This window comes from Lygodium microphyllum, chromosome 24 (genome assembly GCF_053477565.2).
Source record: "Lygodium microphyllum isolate KBCC chromosome 24, Lygodium_microphyllum_v1.1.10, whole genome shotgun sequence".
NCBI lineage: Eukaryota > Viridiplantae > Streptophyta > Polypodiopsida > Schizaeales > Lygodiaceae > Lygodium > Lygodium microphyllum.
In genome coordinates, this window is record NC_141158.1 from 68,266,979 (window position 1) to 68,277,370 (window position 10,392).

The following is a 10,392-nucleotide window of genomic DNA, read 5'->3' on the forward strand; positions in this document are numbered from 1 at the left end:
GGATTCCTGCTCAGCATCCAGGAGCAAGCAAGGCTTTACAATCAGGACCAAATGGCAGTGTACCCAAAAGAAGTTCAAGGGTAGAGAAGAAGACCCGACCAAGGCAAACCAGGCAGAGTTTTGTGACAGGTGAATTAACAGATCCATCTCCTATGCCTGAAGGGGAGGTCTCCCTCTCCCTCTTGAGCACTGAAACTGACATAAAAGTGGAGGCTCCTATCATGAGCAAGATAAGGCAAAGTTCTGTTGCTCCTATTCAGGAAATGAAGCCCTTTTTGCGCAAAGGGTCTGGCATTGGACCTGGTAATGAAATGCATGCATCACCCAAGAAGAAACAATAACCGGAAGTGGACACCCTTGTGTCATAATCTCCTGCCCAGTCTGAATCACTGTAGCCCTGCAAGCATGAAGCATCCCCCCTGGGGTAAAACAATCCAAGATGCATAGTACCCTGGAGATATCTAAATATTCTCTTCACAGCCTGCCAATGTTTTGTGCCTGGACAGTGCATAAATCTGCTCAATACGGATACCCCATACTGTATGTCTGGCCGAGTGTTGCATAAATACAGTAATGATCCAACAGCCTGCTTATATACAGTGGCATCAAAAAGTTCTCCTGCATCCTCAAGACTCAACTTTACACCTGATTCCACGGGAGTGGCAACCGGTTTGCAATCCTGAAAGGAAAACTTCTGTAGCAATTTCTGAATATACATAGATTGCTGCAAATATATGCCCCCTGATGTCTGCATAAACTGTATACCCAAATAGTAATACAACGGACCAAGATCTGACATTTCAAAGCGGTGCTGTAATTCAGCTTTAAAAGCTGCAATATGCACTTTCTGTGGCCCCGTGAGCAGCATGTCATCAACATATAGAACTAAAATCAGAAACATATCCTCTGCACTCTTGACATATAGAGTGCTCTCAGCTGAACTCTTCAGAAAGCCTTGGGAAGCCAAGTAAGAATCAATCTTCTCATACCATGCTCTAGGGGACTGTTTCAACCCATATAGAGCCTTCTGCAATCTGCAAACTTTGGCTTCCTGCCCCCTAACTCTAAAGCCAGTGGGCTGCTGTACATAAACTTCCTCATGGATATCACCATTCAGGAAAGCTGTAGTAATGTCCAACTGATGGATAGTCCATCCAAACTGACCAGCCAAGGCAATCATGCATCTGACTGTGGTCATGCGAGACGTGGGTGCAAATGTCTCATCATAATCTATGCCCTTCTCCTGAGCATACCCTTTTGCAACCAAACGGGCTTTGTAGCGTGACACTGTGCCATCTGCATTCCGTTTGATTTGATACACCCACTTAACCCCTATGGCCTTCTTACCTAGAGGCAAGTCTGTCAGATACCATGTCTCATTCTTCATGATGCTATCATATTCTGATTGCATGGCCTGCATCCAATTTGGGTCTTCTGTTGCCTCCTCAAAAGAGACAGGCTCATCCACCTGAGTGGGTTCATCCTCACTGTATGTGCCCTCACATGCATGATAATCAATACTCATCCCATGAGCACGGCGGGATCTTGTCCTGGTTGGCAAAGGAACATCAATGTGGCTGTCCCGCAATGTATCTAGCAACCACCTAGGCACCCGTCTGGACACTTCAGGGACTGCCATGTGCTCGGATGATGGCTGTGGCAAATCAGCCTGTGACTGTACTAAATCATGAGCTGCACGAGTAGGATCAATAACATTTGTTGCTGGCTGTATACCAGCTGTACCGAGCTGATTTTGGGGCTGAATTGCATCTGCTACAGGCCCCACAATGTCAACAACCCGTGGTAAATTTGTGGCTGCACTTCTTCCCTCCTGGGGCAGGAGCAATTCGAAGACATGATGACTGTAAATTTCTGGTTGCCTACGGAGCGTAGACCAATCAAAATTCTGCTCCTCTGCAAATGTAACATCTCTGCTGGTTAGAATCTTCTGTGTACCAGGATGGTACAGCCGATAGCCCTTTCTTTCACTGCTATAACCAACAAAAATGCATCTTACAGCCTTGTCATCCAACTTACCCCTCTGATGCTGTGGCAGTAAGGCATAACTCATGCATCCAAAAACCTTGAAGCCTTTGACAGAAGGCTTCCTGCCGGTCCACATCTCAAATGGAGTCCTCTCATACTTCTGCAAAGCTTTCTTTGGGCACCTATTCAGCACATAATTGCTGCACTGCAGTGCTTCCATCCAAAATTTGTTAGGGAGGCCCTTCCCCTTAAGCATGCATCTGGCCATTTCCATCACAGTACAGTTGAACCTTTCAGCTTTACCATTCTGCTGGGGTGTGTATGGCACAGTGCACTGATGGGCAATACCCTTGCTTGCCAAGAAAGCATGAAAAGTATGAGACATGTATTCCCCCCCTCGATCGGTACGAAGGGTGGCAACCTTTTCCTGTGTAAGATTCTCCTGCAACAAAATAAAGTCTTTGAACCGTGCTTCCACCTCCGATTTATGCCTCAGTCCATAAACCCAAGAGTAGCATGTAAAATCATCAATGAATGTAACGAAGTATGCACAGCCACCTATGGACTTGGTCCTCATAGGACCGCAAACATCTGAATGAATGAGCTGCAATTTCCTGGCAGCCCCATATGTGGACAACTTAGGCACTGGGGTCCTGTGCATTTTTCCCAATATGCATCCCTCACACACATGACGAGAGGGTAACTGTATGGGTGGCATGTCCTCCACCATAGAATGTGCCTGCAATCTCTGTAAACCCCTGAAGTGTAGGTGGCCCATCCTGGCATGCCACAGCTCAGCAATGGCCAACTGATCACTAGTAATCACAGCACAAGCATCATGTACTCCAGCCCTGTAGTGATCCAATCTATACAACCCACGACATAAAGTACCTGTTGCAACAATGCAACCCTCATCAGAAAGGTCATGCACTGTGCATTTCCTTCCAGAAAATGTCACCTCAAGTCCTCCCATGGCAATAGCAGGGACGGAAAGGAGATTCTTCTGGATTCCTGGAACATAAAGTACATCTGTGAGTGTAAAAGATCCACCTTGTGTGGCTGTAAGTACAATCTTGCCAACTCCTTGTATAGCATAAGCGGAGTTATTGGCACATGTAACTGTACCTCTCTCGGAGGTAGCATCAAAAACTGAAAATAAATTCCTCTATGAGGTAATGTGCTTACTAGCACCTGAGTCAAAATACCAATCCTCCTGAGAGGTCACAGAGAGGCATGATTCATCTGTAGTGTGCATAGAAGGGTTGTACGAGCATGATACTGTACAAGCCCACTCATCATCAAAGTCCTCGTCTCCATGCGAGACAATGGACAGATTGGCTGTCTCCTTCTTCTCTGCACTAGATGCATCTGCCTGTGCTACATTTGCTTCCTTCTTTGTGCCCTTTTCCTTCTCTTTTGCAATTCTTTTCCGGCATTCACCAATATAGTGACCCGGTTTCCTGCAATAATGACATTTCCCCTTTTTCTTGGGCTGATTTTCATCTTTTTCCCCACTAACAGTTGGCTGGTTGGCTGCTGTTTTTGGTTTATATGCAGCCCCAGACACAGCTTTACCCTTGCCCTTTTGACTTGCCATGAAGGCCTGATCACCCTGCTGAAGTATGCTCCTGTTTTCTCTTGACTGTTCCTCCTGCAATAGTATCTGCACTAGGTTGTCAAAGCGAAAGGAATCAGGATTCCCTTGCATGATTAACCTCAATGTAGAAGCAAGAGCCTGATAAGACTCAGGAATACCATTCAGCATTACAGTGACCATAGACCCATCTGTCATGTGTTCCCCTAAGGAAATCAACTGCTCACGCAAGTCCTTAAGCTTGGTAATGAAGCTATCCATAGTCTCTCCTTCATGCATCACTAAATGATCAAGCTGCCTTTTAAGATAGGCTACCCTGGCTTCATTGCGTACCTGATAAAGGTTAGCCAGGGTGTCCCATGCCTCCTTAGCGGACTTACAAGACCGTATGTGAGATATAAGCGCAACTTTGACCGACAATGCTATCATAGCATGTGCTTTAGCATCCCTCTCATCCCACTTCTGCTGTGCATCTGTGGTGGGAGCTGGGGGTGGAGCTGGAATACCTCTTCTGCCAGTGGTACTAGTGGAGTCCTCATCCATGTCTGAGGTCACACGAGAGCCAGGACGAGGTTCTGAACCCTCCACAATCTTGCTAAACCCGTGTGCCACTAGTATGTGATTCATCATATATGACCACAGTGGGTAGTTGGAGCTCCCATCAAGCTTGTTCTCAACAGAGAGCAAATCCAACACACCATCCTTGCCCATTGCGTAGGGTGTATTGCACAAGAATCACCTGAAAGAAAAATAAAAGGAAAATCCCAAAACAAAATATCTCTTCCGAGATTTAGACACAATCACTTGCTTTACTCTGTCCCACTGCATAAGGGCAATGTCAATGCATACAAATCTGTCCCAAAACTGTAATCCCTTCTCAGTGTTCAAATTGAGAGCATAGCATCCACACACACTGTCACACAGTGCTCCTGTTCTGCTGCACCACAATAAAGCATAAAATCCCCCAATTTCTCACTCAATTCCTGAGTGGATAGGCACAATCTTGTTGTACCAAGTGTAAACAAGGCATACACACAAGAAATGTCGAAAAGCCCCTTGATTGGAAGGGTAAATCTGATCACAATTGTTGCGTACACGCTGCCCAATGCATAAAATCAGCTACAGCAACACCCTGGTGGCAAAAGCCCCAATTTTTCACACTTGTATTGGTCCTCGGGAGAACCCACAAGTCACGAGAGAGCTGGTAACAGCAAATACAGTCGTTTTCACAAACCCACAGGTTGTTAATCACTGCTGCGCTGCAAATACAAGCTGGAACAGATCAAAATTGAACTGTTTATTGCTTCTGGAAGCTGTTTTCAGCAGTGCGCTCAATCGAAAGTGATACTGGGTTGATTTAATGACTGAATCAAGTGTCGACACAGCATGTACAGGTCTGTACAGCCCTGTTAATGAGGCGCGATGTGGCGAAACAGCTCCTGGAGCTATTTTCCCTGTCGATTTGACCTGACCAGGCTGAGAATGACCTCGAAACTGTTCTAAAACTGTGCGCGCCTGAGTTTATCAGCTTGTAGGCTGTCTTGAGCATGTGTATGAGGCTGTAGAAGCTTTCAAAGACCCTCGACAGGGGGCGACTGCAGGTCTAGAACTGAGCGCGACCACACGTGTGAGAGTCTAGTGCTGATTCCCACGACCAAATCGAAGGTACAACCTCCCATATGCTGAAAAGAGTGGCGGCGGCCTGTTTTGCAGCAGTTCCTGTCAATTCCAGAATGTCTTGAGTCGATATGAAGCTCACGAGCTGAGGGTACGCGATGGGATGCTCACGGGAGTGATGGGATGGCTCTGATACCAAATGAAGAAGCAAGAAAGTACACACAGAGTGAGGGAAGCAAGGGTGAGCTAAAGTTACGTGACGGGAAAAAAGTATATCATCAAAAAGATACACCTCAATCATAAGCACACAACCCTAGATTAGGGATTTGTGCATAATAGGCACTAGTGCTAAGCACTGTGCTTGCTAAGCATAAAAAGCCTAGAACTAGCCTAATAATACTGCCCCTAGCCTCCTGATGAGGTCACATGGGCTATTATTAGCCTGGGGGAAAAAACCTCCCTTAGGGGGAGTAAAAAGTGCCCCGAGCCACCTACAACCACCAATACTCCTATAGGGATACACATATATAGTGGAGAGTGCACTAACAGGTGCTGGGCCAGGGATTGCAAAACTGAAGGCCGAAGCAGTGAAGAGTTCTGACGAAGATGTCCCATCTAGTTGTATTTTGATACTCGTCGTTGATTCTTCAAGCAAGAGTTCAATTGCATATCTAACACGTGTATTTTTTTGCATATTCATTGGGCATTTTGCTTTCTCAATCTAGAAACTCATTGAACACTTCTCTTCATAGTTAGGGACTTCTCTTCATCGGGTCTGGCAATCCACTCTTGCGTAGTACCAAAGATCTTGTAATGTAAATTATACAGGGAGGGGGGGGAGAAATGCATAAGCTTAAAATTTTAAAATTACAGGAGGGTTGTTATAATATACCACAAAGATAACAGGAGGTATATATTAAATAGGGCAAAAAAGGTTACATAGGGGTTTTAAAATATGCCTTTGCACGCACGTGATATCCATGATTTTGTAAGGTGGACCCCCCGGGGTGCATCTACAAAAGCACGTGTATCGAGTGAGGTAGAGGATAGTGCACGTTAAGGGAGGAGGGAGAGTGGTGCAGGAGGACAAGGAGGTCGAGGGCTTTGTGGGGGTTGCCTAGGTGGTGGCTCTTGATCACCCTCACCGAAAAATGAGAGAGGTGAGCCTCCACAAATGTACTACTCTATCACTGATGTTGGTGGTATCTTGCATGACTTTGAGGGGAGGGAAGTGATAGCCTACTTGAGGAGTGTCGTGCATGTCACATACAAAGATTGCATGATTCCCTTCAAGCACCAAAAAAATGGTTTGTGGCAAGAGGTGCTACGGGCAGTACATAAAAGGTACCCTAATCCCAAGAATTAACGATTCTCAGATGATTGGGGACGGTCAAAGGTGAGAGACGCGCTTCATAACAAGAGGTCTCACCTTATGACGTGCGCCAAGGAGTCATTGCGGAGACAAGAGCAGGGGCACCCTGGATATGGCCAACCACCCAATTGCCACCATAAGGAGTGGAAAGAGGCTAAGAAGAGAGCAGCGGAGAAAATGACAAGTCGCCAGCATGCAGAGGCGCGACATATCCAGATGGCAACCATAGGATCGTCGCATTATGGATCGGGTGGCAGGGAGTCATGGGAGGCTGAGTTTGTAAGTATTATTTGATTTCTTTTTTTAAATTAAATTTTGTAATTTGTTTCACTTCATTATGTAGTGTGTTTTAATATGTTGTATGTTCAAATTATTTTGTAGTATCATATCGTTGGTAGGATGCCTACTCCTAGAGAGGAATGCTACCATCGAGGTCATAACCGGGCGTCCACTTGGTAGCATTTCTACGAGGAGGGACTCATCATGGAGGAGCAATATAATAGCGCCATGAGGATTCCACCACCAGAAGAGGTATGTTTTATTTTTTACATGAAAAGTATAGATAACTCTAATTTGTTTGTAATGGTATTTATATACCTTAATCCTTTGTGTAGGCAAACCCTGATGCAGTTGAGGATAGCGAAGGGGGGACTAGCAGTAGCGGTGGCGGCAACGACAGTGGCACACGCAGCGGTGGTGGTAGCGATGATGATGCCTCTTCTGAGGAGATATAGAGGAGCCCCATGCATGCATGCCTCCCCTTGGCTTGTAATTTTCATTTTTGATATGTATTACTTTCAGCTAGTGCTTGCGACCATGACGTCAAAAGCACTAGAACTCATAATGTAAAAACCTTTCATCTATATATATGAAATTTTGTGTGCTATATACATTGTTTTGTTTTCAGTATCCAATCTTCGAAATAATCTTTCTGTGTTTTTCTTAAGCATACAATTTGATGTTGATGGGGGGGAAAAAAACTAGAGAGCATGTGGCTTGCAAAGCCACATGCTCTCTGGTTTTTTTTTCATACCTCTGTTTTGTGTGCTATTAGCGCGTCTAAATTGCAGGATAAATGCGCGTCTATTCTCGTCAAAAACTTGCAAAGTAAACACGGTTTTAGACGCGTAGATACACGTGTGTATAGACGCACAATATGAATATGTCCACTTTTTTATAAATATGATTATATATTTATGCAGCGCATCAATACGCACGTCTATATGCGTGTCTAAGTGTGCGTGTAACTCTGATCATATGCGTGCTTTTAGATGCGATTTTGTAGACGCAGAAATAGACGCGTTAATAAACGCGCCCGACATTTTTTTTCACAATTCAAATATTGTGTCTACACGCGCGTCTATGGAGCCTTTTTGTTGTAGTGTTACAAGAAGCTCTATCCTCAAATGATAGGGCTAAAGCTAAAGTTGACACAAAGTATAAGACTTTAGATCAAGAAGTAAAAGTGGTTCAATGCCATTTTCTCCAAATATGAGGAAATGATTGAGTTGGCTTCTGATAGCGAAACCTAAGAGATCCAAAGAAGATTATCCATAAATTTACTTCAAATTTTCTCAAATAGTTGAAAATAGAATGCATTGAGTTTCTTTTTCTGAGAAAGAAGTTATGATTTGAAAAGATGTTGTTTAGGTATGGCATGGCTATTGTGTTTTAGCCACATGATATTGGCTATGTAGATCTAGATATTGTTACACCTATGGTGATTTTGTACTATTCTACATGTATCATGGAATTTGCAACCAATTAGAGTGCTAAAGGTGCATTTGTAAAAATTGATAGATTTGCAGGTCATGAAGATCGGGATGAGAATCTTGGAACCTTCCTCAACTCCTTAATCTAACAGGTGGTTCACAGTGCCAAAGAAAAATGGTACTTTGAGGTTTATACATGTTATGCATCTAGGGAATAAGGTGACCATTAGTAATGTAAGAGCAGGTATAGTGGTTGATGCGTTTGCTGAAGCCTTTGTTGGAAGAGCTATCTACTCATTGGGTGACTGTCTTGGCTATGAGTAGTTTATATCAAAAATTGAAAGAAGAGATCTTACTACCATGAAAACTCCATTGGGATTAGTGCTAACTATGAGAATATATTAGCTAGGCTAAAAGAGGTGAATTTAACCCTTTTAGGTCAAAAGTTGAGCTTAAGTATTTTATATCATTTCAATACCACATTTTGTACACATTCCAGATGCTTTGTGCCAATTGTTGAGAAAGGCACAGAAGTTCCAGTGGGATAGGATGCATACAAAGGCTATGAGAAAGTTGAAGACATTAATGAAGATTCATCCTACTCTAAGGAAATGAGACTATATTGGTGGAAGACCCATGCAACCTAGATTAATATAACTTAGAAAATTGAAGTGGACCTAAAGACCCTAGGCATATTCTTATTGCTCACATGCATGCGGATACACAGAATAAACCAAAGGGCTTTAAGTCAACAAGAAAGAAAAAAACCAAATGTGTGCAAGATTATACATACTCCAAAGACCTAATATCAAAGATTGATACTAGACTTCTAGGTCATTTGGAACTAATCACTTTGAGTTGCTCCCTTATATACCCGAGTGATGGATCTATGGAATGGTAAAAGCAAGTATTGTTGTATTGGTGGTAGCAAATTATCTTACTTGGTAAGTAATTCGACATGCATCTATTGGATGGAAGAGTTGAAGCTAGCATGCTTGTTCTTGCTCTAGGAATCTAAAGCAAACTTAAAATTTCTTCCTCACGAGATCCTCAGGATTGCTACTTCTATGAGAGAGTGAAATAAGTCATTCCGCCTAATAGAATAATGGTACATTGAAGAAATATTGACAATGAAGAATTACACAACTAGATAGACCTATGAATATTGTAGAAAGTCACTAGCTCCACTGAGTGAGCTCAAGCTGTAAACGTGACTATGAGTAAAGAGAGATAAGAAAGGAGGAATAAGACATTGTGGTCACTAGTAAGATATCATCCCAAAGTTGTTTTACAAGTTGTCTAAGACCTGGTCCTTGGTCAAAGTACATTTTTTCACTAACAATGTGGCTAAGCTTTGAGAGAAACTTCTTCCTTAAGAAAATCAAGGCAACTTATTTCCCTAGCGAAGGTTATAAGGTGGAGATTGACACTAACGTCTAGATAGAGACCATTGAAGATTAGTTTTAGACTATTGAAACTAGTGTTGTGGATCGTTTAATGATTAGTGAGCTACTCTTAATAGAAAAAGCTTGTTTGTGGTCAAAACATTGGTTCCTTGAGGATGAGATGGTATCTGAAGCATCTCACACTTGGGAGTAGATTAAAGAATCTATGCAAGGGTGGTATCTTCCACCACTCCTATGAGTGTATAAAGATGAATGACTTCACCAGGTTGAAAACAATTTTAGGGATTTGAGGAGGTACATTACTTTTTGTTTGTGACTCTAAAGACTTGTGCGCCTCCGGTAAAGATACCTTAGCAAGTAGCATGATTCTACGAGAATTGAATGCACCAAAGGATGCTCGCCTTGAATCAATGATACATGCTAATCTTGAGCAATATAGCTTGATTAGGGGTAATGCGCTAGTCAATGAAATAAGGAACGAAAAGTACTTCTTCAAGCCCTACTCCTATCCGGAAGAGCCCGAGCCAACCAGCAGTATGTTTCATAGCGCCGTGACTCATGCGGCAGCTTGACTAGCTAGCTTGACTCGACTTTTTGTGGCGCATCCTCGATAGCGTGAAGGGCCCGTCGTCGCCTCATAGCGCCGTGGCTGATGCGGCAGCTTGACTAGCTTGGCTTGACTCGACATTTTTTGGCATCCTCGAT